This window comes from Pristis pectinata, chromosome 28, assembly GCF_009764475.1.
Source record: "Pristis pectinata isolate sPriPec2 chromosome 28, sPriPec2.1.pri, whole genome shotgun sequence".
Lineage (NCBI taxonomy): Eukaryota > Metazoa > Chordata > Chondrichthyes > Rhinopristiformes > Pristidae > Pristis > Pristis pectinata.
Genome location: NC_067432.1, coordinates 9,745,298 through 9,764,361, shown reverse-complemented (window position 1 = coordinate 9,764,361; position 19,064 = coordinate 9,745,298). Strand labels below are relative to the sequence as shown.

Sequence of the window (19,064 nt, the reverse complement as noted above, 5' to 3'; positions counted from 1 at the left end):
CTACATTCCAAACAATACCTGATTCATTTGTGGTGCTAAAACTTAAGAAAGATTACTTTGTGTAATCTAAGGCTGGGCCTTTCACTCTCACGAAAGGCACATTCTCCTGAAATATTGAAAGGCTTTCCTTGATTTCCCAGTGCGACCAGCAGAAATCCTGGAGAGTCTCCATTAACCTGGGGCACCAGAAAAAATGTTGTAAGACTCTAATCTCTTATGCTTTCCCCAAATTGAAATGGGCACAATGGCTCCCTTCAGTTTATGCTTGTGAAAATAAAAAAAACGCAGATGCTGCAAATCTGAAATAAAACCTGAGAATGCTGTAAACACTCAGCAGGTCAGGCAGCATCTATGGAAAGGGAAACAGTTAACATTGCAGGTCTGTGGCCCTTCATCAGAACTGGGAAAAAGAGAAAACAAGTTAGTTTTTTTTAGGTGTGGGTAGAACAAAGGGAATATCTGTGATAGGGTGAGACCAAGGAGTTAATGTCACAGACACTGATTCTAGTCAGTGTTTGTGACTAGTGGCCTATCAGGATCATTTTGCTGTAACATAATTAATAAAGGCTATGTTTAGAAACAAAAGAAATATAATGCCTAGTTAAACCTGCTCCATTTTACAAGATCAACTCTGCCTATTCACCTTTTCACACACCTTCATCTTCAGCTTTGCGCTACGTTCTTCAGTCCTTCCCTGGACCCATATTTCATTGCCCTCTTCTTCAAATGTTCTTCCCCTGAAATTTACCTCGGCATATCATCCCATAGAACAAAAGGCTTCCTTTGACATCCCAGCTTAATCCTAACTTTTCAGTTTCTGTTTTGAATTCCCTCGCCATCGATCTCTTCACTGCAGGGAGCCTTGAAAATCTAGCAACATTCCAAAATTTTACTTTTAAATCCTTTCTTCCACATCTTCTGCTTTCACAATGAATTCCTGTCAAGAATGAGCCAAATGAAATTGCTATGCAACTCTGAATTGCACAGTTTCAGTCCGTCGACCATCTTATCTGACATGTACAATGGCACAGAAGGTCCATGTTGGCTCCCAGGGAGGCAATCCCATTAGATTCATCACCCCCACTCCCCCACCTCCTTATTTCCCTGCACTCCTGCAACTTATTCTCTCTCACTGTCCTTTGATTTCTTTGCCACTTGCATACACTATGCCTTTGGGATGCAGGAGGACACCAGAGCACCTGGGGGAAACCCACACAGTCACAGGGAGAGCATGTACTCTCCACACTGACAGCACCCAAGGTTAGGATCAAACCAAGGTCTCTGGAGTCGTGAGACAGCAGCACTAATTATAACTCTGTAAACTAAAAAAGATTTAACACAGTACAATGGATCTCTCACTGAAAAATGTACTTAGTTACCAGCCTTGTAGTTGTTGCTCTTTGACAACCTAATTCTTTTTAAGCCTTTGTGTTCACTTGTGTATTAATAAGTGCCACAGTGATATAAAACAAAATGTAGTGTGATATTTACAAACATCTAATAGTCATTCAGAAGTATAATTCTACATTTTGTTATCACTATTCACCGTGGGTGCATTAAAGAACAATTACATCAATTGCTGCCTTATTATGGAGTAATGTGAGATAATTTTAGAGAACAGGCCTGCCAATTGTAAAAGGCTTCCAGTGCCTCTTTTAATAATTCGTAAAATTGTACAGTTGCTGTAAATCCAAGCGTTAAGAAAAAGGCAGAAAGTTCTGGAACTTATCAGCTGGTCAAACAGCATCTATAAATAGTTACAAGTTATCTGAGGTGCTCTCATGAAAGTCCATTGACTGGAAACATTGACTCTATTTACTTCTTCACAGATGCTATTTGACTGGCTCAGTATTTCTGGTATTTTCTGTTTTTATTTCTAGTATTTTAGTGATAACGTTAACCAATTTATTGCAATTGTCTTTGACATTTTTAGGCAAACAATCCCATATCCCTCAATGATACTGCTTTGCACCTACGTGACATTCATAACAGTATGTTATCTACCTTAACATTTCTCTTTAATATACAAAATTTGCTTGGTACATTGTGCACCTATTCTGGATCCAGCAGTTCTACAAGTGTACATAATTTCCACTGCTGGAGCTTCTTGGGGTCCAATGAATCTGGACCCTTCCATTCCTAATTTACAATCATCCTGCAGACAATTTATGTTGTGTTGGTGTTCCATGTGAAAATCATGGCTGATTCTCGTATATTCATTTTACACACAGTCCTTAATGCCTTACTGTCCTTAATGCAAAGGCACACTTAATTCAAATGATTTGGTCCTATGAATTTCATTACATACCATCTTCACACTTTGCTGCATTACCTGCTTAATTCAAATGACTGGATAATCAGTTTAAATATCAGTTACTGGGAATGATCTACCCTGTATATAATGCCACAGTTCTCAGGACCAATTGAATTCTTCCTAGTTATAGATATCTTTTCTTGCTTGTCTTCCTCTATAACACAGATTCATGCTCCGCTACTCTGTTGACACCATTGAGCTACCAGTATCCTCACCCCCTAAGTTGTCATTCTGCTGGTGTTAACCTGATTGAACAGGAGCAGCTGATTTTCCAATTTAGGGCATTCAGATCAAAGCCTGAATCAGCTCTAACAGATGTTAAGAAAGCCAGCCTTTGCATAAATGATTTGTTGATAGTGCATACTGTGTGAAGAGTAGTGTAGAGTGGAAACAGGCCCTTCGGCCCAACTTGTCCATGCCTACCTGAGCTGGTTCCATTTGCCTGTGTTTGGCATAGATCCCTTTAAACCTTTCCTATCCATGTACCTGTCTGAAAGAAGTTATGGAAGTGATGTCAACATGTTGCATGTTGAATGCCATAATGCAAATGCAAGATTCTTTGTGTATTTTCATATCAGATGGAGAGGGAACTTGGAATGGAAATCAGGATACTGTGCAATTTCCATGACATTCCCAACTTTCAATTGTGTCAGATTCTTTATTGAAATTGTATCAGAGAAACGTGGTACCTTGTGACCAAATTTATTAGTAAATCTGTAGTACTGATAATGTTTGAAGAATAATTCTTACTACAACACCAGGAAGATAGGAGAATACTGGAAATATTCATTAGGTCAGGCAGCATCTGTGGAGAGAGAAACAGAGTTAGCATTTCTGGTCAATGACCTTTCATCGGAACTATCAAAATCAGTTCTGATACAAGGTCCTGGACCTGACACATTAACTCTGTTCCTCTCTGCAGAGATGTAGACTGGCCTGCATGGTATTTCCAGCATCTTCTGTTGTTTATTTATCTCAGTTTTCCACCATGTGCGGTTTTTTGGCTTTTTCATCAGGGAGTTCTTTGAAAAAATGATGCTAGGCCTTAAATTCCACCTGACATAGCAGACTAGGTATCAGTTTTGTGTCACATCCAACAGATGTATAATATAGTACTAAATGGGATAAGATAAGATATCTTAATTAGTCACGTACATCGAAACACACAGTGAAATGCATCCTTTTGCGTGGAATGCTCTGGGGACAGCCCACAAGTGTCACCATGCTTCCGGCGCCAATATAGCATGCCCACAAATTCCTAACCTGTCCATCTTTGGAATGTGGAGGGAACCGGAGCACCCAGAGGAAACCCACGCAGACATGGGGAGAACGTACAAACTCCTTACAGATAGCAGCTGGAGTTGAACCCGGGTCACTGGCGCTGTAATAGCGTTATGCTAACCGCTACACTACCGTGCATTTTCCAAGAAAATTTATATCAAAGGCATGGTTGGAATCAAATTTTGAGTACAACAGAAGACTACAGTTCAAAATCCAGACTAACACCTTGGTGCAGTTCCAAGGGAATGCTGCCTTGTCAGATGTGCTACCTACTGAGTGAAATATTGAACTGTCAATGAAAATTACAGAGTTGTAGAGTAATATGCCACAGAAACAGGTCCTTAGATCTGCATGTCCATGCTGACCATCAAGTTCAACCTCAACTAATCCCATTTACCAGCACTTGATCCATAACCTACTATGCCTTATATAAAAGAAAAAGCTCTAAGGACATTATGACCAGAAATCTTCTCAAAGATACTCCCACTCTGCGTTGGAAACTTCATTTACTTCCCCCCAAATTATGCAATAGGATGGAACAAGTCTAGTTCCATGACTATACCTTATGAGGAACATACTTGACCTCCAAGTTTCGGGTAGTATCAGTTGGTTAGCATGCAATGAAGTGATTTGCCTTCTATTTCTTATTGGCACTATCACACTTCTTGATCAAAACCAAAGTTTAGCTTGTCATTTACCAGTAGGTATGAACTTAGTGACATCTTGTATTAACCTCTTAGGCATGAGTATCCTTTCACTCCTCCACTCTATTGGAAGAACAGAGATTGATTCTCTTTTGCACTTTCCAGATAACTTGAGATAAGCTTTGCCAGCTTGCTACCCATCCACTAATCAACCTGCTTGTAAAGTTCAATTTATTCATTAATTGCAGACACCCATCGGTGTAATTCCACCTATTCTGATTATATTGAAACCACCCATGTTCCTGCCAAATTATATTTGACACATTACCAAACTTCTTAGCCCCACGTTTGCATTTCCCACTCATCATGTTGGCATAGACTTGAGAGGCCCGCTTCAATGGTTATAGGAATAGAAAGTTATCTCGTCACGCACAATGGGATCAAATGTTGGGATGACAGTACAATAGCTGGATGTTAAATTCCCAGCAAATTCCTACTCTACAGTACTTTGCACGTCCCACTGAGATTATTCCAAGCAGTGGTAGATTCAGATTTAGCTAAAATTTAGCTCATGATTGCTCAGATACATATATTATTGGACATGTAAGATTTGTAGAACCTTTTTAATGAAAACTGTATATTTTTAAAATAAATCCACCTACACTTCCCACTGCCTCGGGAAAGCAGCCAGCACAATCAAGAACCCCCCCCCCCCCCCACCTCGGTCATTCTCTCTTCTCCCTCGTCCCATCAGGCAGAAGATTCAAAAGCTTGAGAACACAGCTCAAGGACAGCTTCTATCCCGCTGTTAACAGACTCTTGAACAGACCTCTCATACAGTAAAAGATAAACTCTTGATCTCCAAATCTACCTCATCTTGGCTCTTGCACTTTATTTGTCCACCTGCACTGCACTTTCTCTGTAACTGTACCTTAATGTAATTATGTATGGCGTGATCTGTCTGGATGACACAAAAGCTTTTCACTGTATCTTGGTACATGTGACAATAATAAACAAATTCTAATAAATCATCCAACATCATAAATTTGAAGAAAAAAAGTTGAAGTGATCAAGAACATTTTATCTAACTCCTTCTCTATTCCTTAATGGTGCCAACTTTTGTTGAGTTATACCTTTACAGAAGCCCTCAGCATTCCCTCCCATTCAATACACAAGGTCCAAAAAAGGATCACAAAGTTATTTAGTCATGAGAGGCATCTGAGGAAAGACCAACACTTCTCCACACTTCCTTTCCACATGAAGAGCATGAAATGGATAATAATCAGGAGCAAGAACTCTGGCTGATAATACCCTTCACTGAGTCAGTTCATTGAACAAAGGCTGAGGTAAATTGATCGACTATTGATATCTTGGTTACAAGTAAATATATTGTTGGATCCAGAGCACGGCCTAAGTAAAATCTGCAAAAAACAGTAGATATTACTTAGGCCATGAGATGCTGAAATGTTCTTGGCCAGTGTTTCTCAGTTTCATACCCACCCTGCCCTGAACTATTGGAGAACTGCCAAAGTTGTTCCAATGAAATGAACTTTCGCTGATTCTTTCACTGTAGGTAAATTACCACCTTTAAAGAATCACCAGACCCACGTTAAGACTGAAGACTAAAGGAAGCACAGTGATGCAGTTAGTAGAACCACTGCCTCATAGTGCCAGAGATCTGGGTTCAATCCTGACCTTGGGTGCTGTCTGTGTGGAGTTTGCATGTTCTCCCTGTGACCACATGGGTTTCCTCGAGAAACGGGTTAAGTACATCCATAGGACAAGTCACTGGGTGTATTTAAGGCAGAGACTGATAGCGTCTTGATTGGTAATGGGGTTAAGGGTTACAGGGAGAAGGGGGGAGAATGGGGTTGAAAAAAAATCAGCCATGATTGAATGGTGGAGCAGACCTGATGGGCCAAATGGCCTAATTCTACACTGATAGCTTATGGTCCTCATAGTGCTCCAATTTCCTCCCATATGCCAAAGGTATGCAGTTTGGTAGGTTCATTGGTCATTGCAAATTGCCCCTTGAGTGGTAGAATTAGGGGGCAGTTGATGAGAATATGGGAAGAATAACAATAATGATTAATGTAGGATTAGTGTTAATGGGTAGTGCAGACTCGTTGAGCCAAAGGACCATTTCCCGTGCTCTATCCCACTATGACATAAGAATAAGCTAAATATTTTTGAGATAAAGATCTGCGAGGAACACAAAACTAATCAATGTTGTTCTTATCGATGGCGGGTGGCAGGGTATGGTCAATTGTTGGGGACTGGTTGGCAGTCAGAGGGGTGGTAATTGAGGAGGTGGTCAGTAGTTGGAGAGGATATAATTGAGTGGGGGTCAGCAGTCGTGGAGGAGTCAGTAGTTGGTGGGTGTATGCGGCAGTTGGAGTTGGTAAATGCATTGGTAGGTTACTGGGTTCGGTGTTCAGATGAAAACTATGATTTTGGGGCATTTGGACATTACAAGGATGTTAGGGACAAGTGGGAAGTCTTAGGTTAGGCCAAGGAACATGAATGTAAAGTAAAGAACTAGCACACAGTTGTCCATTGCATGTATTGAATGTCACTGCATGCATCTCGATTACTTTTTACATTTGCATGTGGAAGATTCAGAAGATAATTATGGAACTTGTGAAACTCCCAGTGAGTCCCTGATTTTCTTTTATGTTTTATTTTTCATTGAAAGTAAAGCTCACGTAGCATTAAACTTTTTTCTGCACCATCCGATTTCTAAAGTCATTGCGAGATACAGGATGAAAGCAGGCCCTTTGGCCCATCCAGGCCGTGCTGGTCATCAACCACTCATTCTACACTAATCTTGCATTAACCTCATCAAGTTCCCCCAAATTCTACCACTCACCTGCACACTAGGGACAATTTACAGCGGCCAATTAACTTCTAAACCTGCACATCTTTGGGATGTGGGAGGATACTGGAGCATCCCAAGGAAATGCACGCAGTCACACAGAGAACATGCAAACTCCACATTCACAACACCTGAGGTCAGGATTGAATCCAGGACTCTGGTGCTGAGGCAGCAGCTCTGTCAGCAGTGTGTTGTGGTGTTCACACACAAGGGTATCTATGCAAGGACATCTCGTTTAAGTCATTATTTGACAAGGGGACTCATCTCTTGAACAAGACTGAACTGGTACTGACATACAGAAGCTTTCTACAGATTAGGAATAGGAACTCTGGCTAATCCTTTCAATTTCCCAGCCCTGATTTACTTAGATCAATGCCACTTTCCCTAATGCCATCCTAGTTGAGACTCATTAATCCATATTAATAATGGATTGAGTTCAAGCTTTACTCAATATACCTTTGCACAGGAATGTATCTGTTGCACTCAGGGGCTTATCCACCTGTATCCTGAAATTACATAAGACCTGATATCACTACAGTTTAAACCAGTGTCAAGCCAGCTATACATTCTGTGTGCCATAGAAGTCCCCTTAAGAGGAACAAAATAGATTTGGGATTGTTTTCACTTGTACACTTTAGGAAGTCTAAAGAACAACCCTAGTGTGTATTTGATTGCAAGTGTCCCTGGGTTTAAAATATGACTTTGGGAATGATAACATGTCAACCCCTCAAAGAGTAATAATTGTACCAGAAATCTTCCCAAACTGACCTGACCTAGCATCTTTAGGCATTTTTCCTGGTATCCAGGAAATCTTACCTTTATTTCCTGAGTGTTATCATAAATGTCAATGTTACTTCAGACGTTATTACCTAAATTCCCATGCATTAATCACAGTATACAACATGGAGGACAATTGCTATGATGAACTGTACAAGTGAATTGGAGTTTGCTATCCAACCTCACTGGCCCAAAACTTGCTGTGGGGAAAAGGTCAAATTCAAATGACTCTGAACTTTTGGGTCAGATCAGACAAGCTCATACTTTTCTTTCAGAATACTTGAATCAGAAACATAGCATTCTGAAGTTGTAAAATTTGATTCAGTCGTAGAACATAACAGCACAGTACAGGCCCTTCAGCCCACGACGTGGTGCTGACATTCTGTCTTGCTCTAATATCTATCTAACCCTTCCCTCCCACATAGCCCTCCATTTTTCTATCATTCATGTGGCTATCTAAAAGTCCCTTAAATGTCCCTAATGTATCTTCCCCTACAACCTCTGCCAGCAGTGCATTCCATGCACCCACCTTTCTTTGTCTAAAAAACCTACCTCTGACATCCCCCTTATACTTTCCTCCAATCACCTTATAATTATGTCCCCTCGTGTTAGCCATTTTTGCCCTGGGAAAAAGTCTCTGACTGTCCACTCGATCTATGCCTCTTATCATCTTGTACACCTCTATCAAGTCACCTCTCATCCTCTTCTCTCCAAAGAGAAAAGCCCTAGCTCACTCAACCTATCCTCATAAGACATGCTCTCCAATCCAGGCAGCATCCTGGTAAATCTCCTCTGCATCCTCTCTAAAGCTTCCACATCCTTCCTATAATGAGAAGTTTGACAAGTCCTGACAAGTTTGCATCTGGCACCAGATTACGTGCTCTGTCTGTTCTTGAATATCAGGAATGGTGTCTAACCTGGCAGCAGATACAGAGAACACAGAACCCGACAGCACAGGAACAGGCCCTTTGGCCCATGATGTCTGTGACAACCATAATACCAAATTAAACTAAACCTATCTGCCTGCACGTCATCCATATCCCTCCATTCCTTGCGTACTCATGTGCCTCTCTAAAAGCCTCTTAAACGCCACTATCTCATCTGTTTCTACTACCACCCCTGGCAGTGCATTCCTGGCACCTATCACTCTCTGCAAAAAAATCTTACCCCTCACATCTTACCACCTCTCACCTTAAAGTTATGTCCTCTAGCATATGAATTTCTATCCTGGAAAAAAAGACTCTGATGATCTGCCCTATCTATGCACCTCATAACTTTTTCGACCTCTAGCTGGTCTTCCCTCGGCATCTGACACTCCAGAGAAAACAATCCAAGGTACAATGACTTGGTTTAGTTTCCAACAAGTCAAAAGCCATTTCAGTTTTCAACCCCTAGCAGAGGTTTAACACAATTTATTATGCCTAATCCAACAATAAAGAAACACAGTCTATGCTCTTTGGAACTTAAGTGACTCAGATGAAACATAGGATTCCACGGAGCTTGACTGGAGAGATGCTGAGAGTGTGTTTTCCCTGGTGAGTGAGTCTGACACCAAGGGTATAGTCTCAGATAACAGGCCAGTTAATTAAGTCTGAGAGGAGGAGGAATTCTTTCCCTCAGTGGGCTGTGTATCTTTGGAATACGCTGATACACAGGGGGCTGTAGATGTTGAATTTTTCAGAATATTCAAGGCTGAGATGGTTTTTGCACTTCGGGGGAATTAAGGGTTATGGGGATTGGGCCAAAAAAGATGGAGTTGTAGTCAAAATCAGATAAATCATATTTTATTGACTATGAGAACAGGTTTGAGGGGCCAATTAACCTACTTTTACCAGAGCAGACTTGTGGGATCGAATAGCCAATATCTCCTGCTGTTTTGCAGTTCAACAGTGTGTGCAAGGTTTCCAGCACACTTTTTACATGCTTTTTTTTTGAGTATCACTACAAGACCTCTGAAAATTCTGTAAAAGAGAATCTTGAAGCCCAATAGAAAGAGACAAACCAATTGAAAAAACTTGTGTCTTTTCGGTGATGGCAAATGGACGTGAGAGAATCAGTTAATGCTGGTACTCACCTCCTCACTATAAGCTCCAATAACTCCACTGGATGTGTGGGAGAAGTTACCGAAACATAGAGTTATACAGCATGGAAGCAGACCCTTTGAACCAACTTGTCCATGCTGACCAAGTTAAGATTTAAGATATTTTTATTAGTCACATGCACATCAAAACACACAGGGAAATGCATCTTTTGCGTAGTGTTCTGGGGGCAGCCTGCAAGTGTCACCACGCTTCTGGCGCCAACATAGCATGCACCACGACTTCCTAACCCGTACGTCTTTGGAATGTGGGAGGAAACTTGAGCACCCGGAGGAAACCCACGTAGACACGGGGAGAACGTATAAACTTCTTACAGACAGCAGCGGGAATTGAACCCGGGTCGCTGGTGCTATAAGAGCGTTACACTAACTGCTACACTACAGTGCCTGCCTGAGTTGTTCACCTGGGGTAGTCCCATCTGCCTGCGTTTGTCCCATATTCCTCTGAACCTTTCCTATCCATGTCGCTAGATGTGTTTTAAATGCTGTAATTGTACTTGCCTCTACCACTTCCTCTGGCAGCTTGTTCCATATACCCACCACCCACTGTGTGAAAAAAATGCCCTGCATATCATTTTTAGATCTTTCTCCTGTCATCTCAAACCTATGTCCTCTAATTTTTAGAGTGCCCTACTCTGGGAAAATGACTGCAACCCTTCACTTTATCTGTGCACCTCATGATTTTATTAATGGCTGATACTCTTAGCTCCACAGACCAAACATGAAAGCGAACCCCACTTTTTGTTTGCACGGAGACAACTGACCCCTGTCCTGGAATAATTGTCCCTCCCTCCTCCAACTATCCTACCCCATCTGAAAACTGCCTTGTTATCAGAAAGGGAAGAACATTCTTTGGCAGAAATGATGGCCTGTATTTTGTATTGAAAGGTAGGGTGGTTCCTTGGACAAATATCAGTAAGGATGGGATTCCCAAATGTGTTGACTTCTACTTAAAAGCCTTTTCCTGACTGTGCTTCAGCGATAACCTCCACATGGACTCAAGTCCAGCAGCAAAGTTGCAGAGGCAGGAGGTCTACGCAGCAAACCTGTTCCATGTTATACCTCGGGTAGATCTCTGGAGAGGGACAGTAGTATGGTCAATGATGGTCATGTATGTCAACTAAGTCTACTGGATTGGATGTTCAGTGCTGAGTCCCACTCTAGTCTGATGTCACTGAGTGGTACAGAGGAAAAGCAGTACAGTCAGAAGTGCTATCTTTCAGATGAATTGATAACCTGAGGCCTTGTCTGCTCTTTTAAGTGGCCCGATCCCCATAACCCTCAATTCTCCTGAAGTGCAAAAACTATCTCAGCCTTGAATATTCTGAAAAATTCAACATCTACAGCCCCCTGTGTATCTGTGTATTCCAAAGATACACAGCCCTCTGAGGGAAAGAATTCCTCCTCCTCTCAGCCTTAATTAACTGGCCTGTTATCTGAGACTATACTCTTAGTGTCAGACTCACTCACCAGGGAAAACACCCTCTCAGCATCTCCCCAGTCAAGCTCCGTGGAATCCTATGTTTTAACTGGGTCACTTAAGTTCCAAAAGTAGGTATGAGGCCATTTGCATTGCTTTTTAACCAACTGAGACCAGTTAAATGTTTTAATTGATTTTAAATGTTGTAGGTTTCATTTATTTTGACTTTCTTAGTTGTCTTTGAATGTTCTTGAACATCAAAGTTCTTGACAGGTTTGACAGCTGGCCAAGACATTGACGTGATCTATCTGGTTGTCAAAACAATTTTTATCTGTTTTTTGGGTGAATTTTCCTTGTCCCCTCCCTTGCCCCATCCTCCACTATATGCTGGTATTTCTGTGAAGGGGCGAGGTTTTGATAATGATGATTGAGACAGCTTCTGCCAGGAAGTTGACATTGGGCAATCCACAAATTTAAGCGGGCAGTGATGTGTCTGGGCGAAGCAATGCTTTCAGGACATCCTGGGTGATATTTAATGCATTGTACGCTCTCTGTGTATGGTTTTCAAAGCAGCTCTACATTTTAAGTCATATTTTCATTTACAATAATTGGGCCATTGTTTCTCGGTGACTGAGGAATCACATTTAGATTTATGATGTAGGACTCATGGTTCCTGCTGTCCTTTTTGTAGTTTTTATTGACTCTCTCCTTGGGTAACGGCTTTACAAAGTCCATAATTTAGTTTAATTATCCTGGGGATCTTTAAGTCAATAATATTAGTTTTGGGCAAGCCATGGTTCCCCTGCTTTGAGAAACATCTGGATACATCTTGCAGCCACATCCGTTACACGTGCCTTACTGTTGTCACAAAGTGATGCTGGGGAAGAGGCAAGAATAGAAATTCCAGCGATTAAAAGCTTAACTTTGAGTCACATGTAATGCAGAGTAACAATTAGCAACCACATCCTTTCAAACTTTTAAAGTGACTTTTTCTTCAAAAACTAATGTGACAGTGCTTAACATGAAGATGTGGCAAAGACTTTTGTCTTCTTTGGTTTTAGAATCATATGATGTAAGTATTATTTTTACGTGCAGTCATCAGAAGACAGTAAAGTTCATTTAACGACAACCATGGAAATATACAAGAATGTATTTACCGCTTTCAAGCACGTTAAGTTTGTAAATCAAACCTAATTTAAATATATCTTTAAAAAGGATTGAAAACTAGATTGTAGTGCCTTCATGTATCCCAAAGTGCTTTCCAACGAGTGAAGAATTTTTCATTATTGCTCTGAGGAAATGAATCAGCCTATTTGCTCACAGCAAGCTCCCACAGACAGTGAGCTGATAACCTGTTTTAGTGATGGAGGCCAGGACACCAAGGAGAAATAAACTGCTCTTTTTTTGAAATAGCATCACGTGTTCTTTTACAGCCACTTAAAAGAGCAAACAAGGCCTCAGGTTATCAATTCATCTGAAAGATCGCACTTCTAACTGTACTGCTTTTCCTCCATACTACCCAGTGACATCAGACTAGAGTGGGACTCAGCACTGAATGTCCAATCCAGTAGGCATAGTTGACATACATAGCAGTCATTGACCAGTACTTTAGAGACTGCTCCCAAATTCACCCTGGACTTATATGAATTAGTTTCCCATCCTTTATCATCAGCAAGCACTGAATTGACAAGGAGTATTTAGATCTGTGGAATTGAATACAAAAGTAATGCATTTTAAATTGAATCAGAAAACCTTGTAAGAAATGGAGACAAGAGAGACTGCAGATGCTGGAAATCTAGAGCAATGCACACAAAATGCTGGAGGAACTCAGCAGGACAGGCAGTATCTCTGTAGGGAAATGAGCAGTTGACATTTCGGGCCGAGACCCTTCATCAGGACTGGAAAGAAAGAGGGCAGAAACCAGAATAAAAGGGTGGGGGGAGGGGGAGGACCATGAGGGGGAGCAGTGAGAGAGGGTCTCACAGAACTCCCATCGAAGAAAGGAAGAAAACTTCTTCAGGGTAGGCACACCATGAAGAGACTTCACAGTAGAGCAGCAAAATGGAGACACGAGAGAGACTGCAGATGCTGGAGATCTGGAACAACACACACAAAATGCTGGAGGACCTCAGCAGGTCATTCTCACTCAAAATGCTGTAGGATTTTATGTTTTCCAGCCAATCCATTAATGTTCCTTGATGATTAGCTCTCACAGTAATCACACTCTGTGATGCCCTTCTGAATCCCAAAGTATCAAACTTTCCAGATTAAACTCAGAATTTTTATTGAAGAAGAGCTGTTGAGCATCTCAGTAATTTTAGCTGTTGTAAAAGTGTCATATAAATGTTGTTATCCTATTAGCTGGGGCTGGAGAGGAGGAATTAAAAATAATTCACACTGCTCCTGTGCCCGATCAGTAGTGAGGAGCTACTGTGCCGGAAGTGGATGTAGGGACTGTTTATTTGTCTGTCAGCTTCCTCTGTGTATACTTGTACACATAAGGTGATCGCTCAGGTCATTCTTGGCTTACGTACAGCATGTGGAAAGACATCCCAGCAGAGGTCAAATTGTTCGGGAAATGAGAGAAGGAAAGACAGCAAAACATACAAATGTCAAAGAAATGGTACGATGCACAATGGTACGAGCACATTTTCACAGTGGAATAACCCAGCGAGATATGGGCAAGGTATTTACATTAGCGACCAAGGCTCTAAGCTCTGGAAATCCCACCTAAACTTCTCTAGATATCCACCTCTCTCTTCTTTTAAGAGATTTAAAACTTAAAACTCTTTCATGTCTTGTGGTTATATCATCTTATGAGGCTCAGTGTAAAACTTTATTTATTAATATTAAACTGCCTTGGACATTTTATATGTTAAAGGTACAGGTTATCTTTGTTGCTTAGCCTTGTCAAGCTCTGTTTTTAGTAATACACCTTGTGTTGCACTTTTCTCTGGTTGTGATCACGATGTGAGTTCACGCCCACCCCAGCAGGCTAGGCAACTCTAGGTTGACGTATTCCAGAAGATTTCATCACATGACTTCCCACCTGCAACAAGTCACGTGGCCCCTTAAATCAATCTCCAATCTGGTAACAACCGACAAACAAAAGTTCTCCAAACAATGAAGATAAAAGTGATCATTTTCATTTACAATGTTCGGGTTTGTTCAGAGCGGTATTTGGATTACTAATCTTCAATTCCCAAAGACCGTGGTGTGATCCTGAAGAACTGATAATTTGTTAACACAGTCCTAAATTCCATCCATTGCTTCTCCTCCCATCAACATCAAGGGTTAAAGTGCACACAAATGTTGTAAAATGTGATTCATTGGGCAATGTAGGTGTAACCATCATAGCATTTGTAAATGAAATCTCAATTGCCAAACCATTTCCAGACTGGTTCACTTAGAGGATTATGTAAATTTTTATTGATAATTTTTCAATAGTCAAACCAGTTCTCATGTGTTAGTAGCTTCCTGACTCTACATTGGTGGTTTATGTAGACTGCCTGTGTGGTGATCTGTAAATCTACCTTTGAGTCCTGATACATGGCCATTGACCTAAATGTTAAATCTGTTTCTCTCTCCACAGATGCTGCCTGACCTAGTGGGTATATAAATAATTTTTTGTTTTTATTGAAACCTATTTTTATTTTTCTGACCAATTTTAGACCTACTGCTTGTACTAATATGGTGGGAAGTTGTGGACGGATGTATTTCATAATGCCACATGAAAATGCAAACAGATTTAAGTAAATAGGATAAGTACTGAAAACTTAGGCCACTGTTACACCAAAGCTGCATTGAAGTAAATGGAGAGTTCTGGCAATGGCATTAATCATATATAACCAATACATAAATATCCGCTTGTAGCACTTAAGGTAACATACTCAAGTAATGTTTGTGGCATGTTTTAATGTTTAATTTTCCCTGTTCACGCAAATAAACCAGGTGGGAGATTTAGTAGAGAGAATTAAACTGTGGACCTATAAATATATTGCTAATATTACCTCCCATAGTACCAAACTGGTTTTTCTCAGACCCTCTAATGGTTTTGGCACAGGTGAATATCTCACCTTGTACTATATGTTCTATCTGTGGTGGACCACACCAATCTCCGACACATCGCTTCATTGTCCAGTGGTGTGGGAGCACATACATATATAGTGGCTAGAGAATCAGTTGTAATGGCTTCTCTTCTTGTGCCTGCACTGTTGCCTCTTCTATGCTTGTCCACATTCTATTTCCACCACCCACATGCTGGTCCTCAGCAACAACATTTAAACACACAATTTAAACTGCCACGTAACAGTACTCAAGTTCTACTTCACCACCCTAATCCCTCTACTGTCAATAAGTTTGCAGTCAGGTAGTCCGCCATCCATTATCAGAGAAGGATTAACTTCCCTGAACTAATTATTGGGAAAACTGAAGCCATGCCTCTGGTGCCTGCCAACGGCTCTGTACCCTAGTCATCAGCCGCATCCATGTTCCTGAGACTGAAGCTTGGGAGGAGCTTCAACCCATGTATCCGTGCTGTTACTAAGACCGCCTATTTCTATCTTCTTGAGATCATCTGATTCACTCCCTGCTCTTGCTTTAGCTTAACTACCAGTGAAGGTTTCATCTATGCCTTCGCTACAGCTGTCCCCAGGTAACGAACGGGTTCCGATTTTACAGACATCCAAAATCAATTTTGTCCGTAAAAATCACTCAGCATGGCAACCTTACCTCCACAGTATTGCAATGAATGGCATCAAAAGTGCATAAAACTGATAAGAAAGAACAATTACTAAAAGTAGAGAGAGGACTCTCAAGCACTCTGATCTCATTTAAATGAAATTATCACCTAACAGTTCATGAAATTGTTCAGTTGGTATCTTGCTATGAGGTCCAGGGAGTTCACATACATCAGCTGTAGTCTATGATGAGTTAATTGATCTCATGGAGGGGTACATTTTGCCTCAGCATCACTGAACTGTTGAGGGTAAATTTGGTGAAGTGTGTACTTGCTCATTGTCCAGTGGCTAGAAGCGTACATTAGCCAAGGACATGGTTAAGCCCAGCTTGAGTGCATTGAAAAACTCTACACTCATTCTGTCCTGGTTCACGGGGTGAGGGATACTTGAGTAGGCTACACGAGAGAAAAGGACACCTGTGGATCCCAAACTATAGCAGGAGGCACTGAGAAAGGAAAGGGGGGAGGGGATGTAGACAATTTTTTTTATTAATTTGTTTATGAACATGCCATTGTTGATGAGGTTGGCTTTTTATCACCCATCCCCAACTGGCCTTGTACTGAGTGGCTTGCTGAGCCATTACAGAAGGCAGTTAAGAGTCAACCTTACTGCTGTTGATTTTGGGGAGGTGAAGGTAAAAAAAAGAAGTAGGGGCCCCCAATAATCATCCAGAAATATAAAATGGCAAATGCACACATGTTTGCTCCAGAACATTGAGAACACACACACACACACACACACACACACACACACACACACACACACACACACACACACACACACACACACACACACACACGCACACAAAGTTGGCAAATTGAAATCCCTGAGCTTGCTCCTGTCGAAACCAAATGGGTGAAGGATGGTATGTTTCCTTTCCTTAAAGGGAATAGTGAATTCCGTTAGGTTTTAATCCCAGTCAGCTCATAGCCATCCTTACTGATCCTAATGACAAAAAGAGAAACTTAACATATTTTCTATGTAACCAAAGGGTGCTTATTAAAGTGGGTGATTAATCCCAATATCCTTCTCATTGCTCCATTTCATTCTATCCTGCTCACCAGCTGATACAGTAATGCATCACTTGCAGTGGTTTGATTACTTTAACTTGAACTTTCTGACTACTTAGCCACCTAACAAAAAGTCCCTTCAGGTAAGTAATGTTAATTTCCAAGGAGACACAGACTGTGTAGCAAGAGGGTGTGTAAAAAAGGAATGAACGACTTTTTTTCAAAAGTAAACTTCAGGTTTCCGTTTCAATGTTGGACTCAGGGTAGGGGTATTTTTCTGTAAAAAATGCTCTTTTCTAGACCTTCGTTTTCCTGGCTTCTGCAATCAGTCCTTGCTCTGTATGTGGTCCAAAGCTCACATGAAAACTACTTTTGTTACTTGCTACGAGACTTGCCGGAGTGACATAGAGACCAGTGTATTTATGGAGGGAAGCCTGGCGTCATCTGGTGGCTGAACTAAAGCACACTAACGGCTCCTGATGAGGGGGAAATGAATAATATGCTTGGGAAGAGCCAGGAGAATGTGATTCAGCATTAGCACCAAGCAAATCACATTTTCCCCTTCTCTGTGGTGCATTTAAAATGAGAAAATAATCAAAACATATACTGCAATGTAGCTTTTATTTTAGAAGCATAATAAGCTAATAATAAAGCAATTAAAATAAATGGATTTTGTTGTTCTTTCATTTTCTGGTCATTACTTTTTAGAACTTTTTTTTAACTTCTATTCATATCTGAAGCTCATACAGGCAAATTCAACATCTCAAGCTAAAATCATACACTGGTATATCAAACAGCCACAAGCTGTACTGATTTCATCCTGCAATATTTGAACATCTGTCTGAGAGCATACCTTCAAGTTACTCCCTGGTGCACACCACAGCAAACACTGCCTCAACTGTGTCCTCAACATTTACACAGGAATGTCGGACTCCAGTGAACAGCCAACATTATCAACCTATTCCTTCCTTTCTGCATCATTTAGAATATTAAAGTATTAGATTGTGGAAACAATAGCCTTGCCAGCAGCATGTAATTACTTTATTGATTGCTGTTGGATATTCTGGAGTTAGTCACTGACTGCCAAATAGCATCTTAAGTTTTCTGTAACAATCCAACAACAGTGAAAACTGGTTTGCTTAACAATCCATGGTTCAGTATCTCAAATTTAAGTAGAGCTGATTAATTGGCATAAAATCTTTTACTATGTTCTCTTCCCTTACAAGGGAAACAGAAGTACTTTCAGCATTCAGTGAAATAGCTAGCACACACTGTTTCTAAAATCCAATAGTTCCCTAAACATTAGGAAATTGTTTGCTTTTCTTAAATCTCTCTCTGGCAAAACGCTAATTACCTTGTACAATTCAGTGCCGTTGTTCAGAAATGTGAAAAGTACCATACACCTTGCAGAGAAACTAACTTCGTTTTAAATCTTGGATCCTGGTTCTCCTGATCGCGCTTCTCGGTTCGTTCGTTCCTTCCTTGTTTTTGTGTGTTTTCTTTTGCTTGTCCTTCTGATAGATTATCCTTGCCCTGATAGACAGGATCCTTGAGAGAGGCAGAGAGGGAGCTAGAGCAGACTTCTCCAAGCCTAGATCAGTAGCCACAGAATGGGCAGAGCTTGAGAACTGATGCACGGCTCCTCCTGCCAGTTCGTGGGTATCTCCCCTGTGCTGGGAAATGACCATATTTGTGGATCCGCCTCTTGTAGATCTCAGACTATGGTCCAGGGGATGACAGCTGTCACCAAGCTGCAGATCAGAGGCTGGAGGTGGAGCCTGCAGAGTCACGGAGTAGGGGGAGAGGGGGTGGAGGCATTCACTAGGGCAGGGCAGTACTAGAAGGAGACACTAGTTCAACTAACCATTATGATTAATGCTGAATAATACCGTCTTGAATCTTCACT

General features: G+C 41.1%; 1 protein-coding gene across 1 annotated transcript in view; it reads right to left on the bottom strand.

Moving 5' to 3' along the window:
- The window catches only part of LOC127584100 (aggrecan core protein-like), a 91,462-nt gene extending 72,723 nt beyond the window's left edge, over positions 1–18,739 (bottom strand). The window contains exon 1 of the mRNA XM_052040664.1: positions 18,513–18,739. The gene's annotated coding sequence lies outside the window, so the exon portion shown is untranslated. The remainder of the gene's footprint in view (positions 1–18,512) is intronic.
- Positions 18,740–19,064: the final 325 nt, after the last annotated feature.